Here is a 1,977-nt window from a genome sequence, read left to right on the forward strand (position 1 = left end):
ACCAGCTTCCAAGTGAGGTGGTGCAGGCTCCCACCCTGGGGGTTTTTAAGAGGAGGTTGGATGACCACCTTCCTGGGGTCATTTGATCCCAGTGCTCTTCCTGCCATGGCAGGGGGTCGGACTAGATGATCTGCTCAGGTCCCTTCCAACCCTAGAAACTATGAAACTATGAAACTATTAAAGACAGCATGAGGAGAAATCATAACAGATTGAAAGCAACAGATGGAAAATGGGTAGAACATTATCTTGAACTCTATTCAAGGGGAAATGATGTCACTGACACAACCCTTAACTTTACTGAGAGTCTGTCTTTCTTTGAAGAGCCTGATGATATTCCAACTGTTGAGGATCTGAGTAAGGCAACAGAAAATCTGGTCATTGGCAAGGCCCCTAGAAAAGGCGGCATTCTTGTGGAAGCAATCTAGTGCAAGAAACTTGTGCTTCTTCCCCACCTATACAAGCATTTTATTCACTGCTGGACAGTAAGGACAGTGCCACAAGATATGCGAGATGCCAAAATAGTCACTTTGTACAAGAATAAAGATGACCAGAGGGACTGTAACAACTATCATGACATTCCTCTACTAAGCATTGTCAGAAAGATCATCACTCGGATAATGTTGAGAATACTTCAGATCCTTGCTGACCATGTTTACCCTGAGTCATAGTGTGGCTTCAGAGTTGTAGGTCCACCATAGATATGATCTTCTTACTCATACAAATCCCAGAAAGATGTAGGGAACAAAGGAGACCCCTCTATATCACCTTCACTGACCTGACTAAGGCCTTTGACCTTGTCAGCAGAAAAGATTATTCCAATTTGGCAAGCAGTTGAGAAGAAACCCAGAGTGGTTTGAGGCACACTCACTGGAATTGATTCCATATATCTAGTCCAAACAAACTGCTGTGTTAAATCACAAGAAGACTAATTATTGGTAAAGATTGGCTGTCCACCAAAACTCCTCAGAATAATCCAATCTTGCCATGGCAGAATGCAGGGAACAGTCAGCTATGATGAATCAACATCTGAGGTTTTTGAGATTTGAAGCAGAATCAAGCAGGGTTGTACCCTTTGACTGTTTGGAATTCTTTTTCCTTTCTTCTGATGTATGCTTTGGGGACTGCCACTGAGGGAATTTATCTCTGTGCACACTCAGATGAAAAGTTATTCAACCTCAAATAGAGGTGCACTGATACATTGGTCCAATATCGGATTGGAACTGATATAAAGAAAATTGTCTATATCGGAAATTGGCCTGATATGGCCAATAATTTGATGGATAAATGGCCTGTGCATGTGCGCAGCCACAGCACAGCATGTAGGCAGCAAGGAGTACAGCTGGGAGGCTTGAAGAGCTGCATGCAGCTGGTAAATTCTGACTCAAGAAGTCTATGGGCCAATGAGAGGTAAAGTGCTGCTCGACCTGGTACTGGCTACTGGGGGATGACCTAATCGGCAACCTAGTGATCGATGGGAAGCTGGGTGACAGCGACCATGAGCAGATCACCTTCACCATCCACCGTAAAGCTGGCAAGTCAGTCAGCTACACTGAAATCCTCAACTTCAGGAAAGCTGACTTTGACAAGCTCAGAAGTCTTGTCAGTGAGGCCCTGAGGGACCACAACCCCAGGGGAGGGGAGTTCAGGATGAGTGATTGCTCCTCAAGGGAGCGATCCTCAATGCACAAGCTAATTCTATTCCATCTCAGAGGAAAGGCAGCAAGAGGGCACAGCAGCTCCCCTGGCTCTCCAGGGATCTAGCAGACCTCCTGAGGCTAAAAAGAAAGGCCTATGGAGGATGGGATTCATCTACAAGGAGAAATATTCTGCACTGGTCCAGTCCTGCAGGGAGCAAACCAGGAAAGCCAAGACTGCAACTGAACTCCAACTAGCTTTGAGCATCAAGGACAATAAAAAGTCCTTTTTCAGATATGTGGGGAGCCGGAGGAAAAGCAAGGGCAACATTGGACCCCTGCT

The sequence above is a fragment of the Gavialis gangeticus genome, unplaced genomic scaffold (genome assembly GCF_001723915.1).
Source record: "Gavialis gangeticus isolate Ggan-Ray unplaced genomic scaffold, GavGan_comp1, whole genome shotgun sequence".
NCBI lineage: Eukaryota > Metazoa > Chordata > Crocodylia > Gavialidae > Gavialis > Gavialis gangeticus.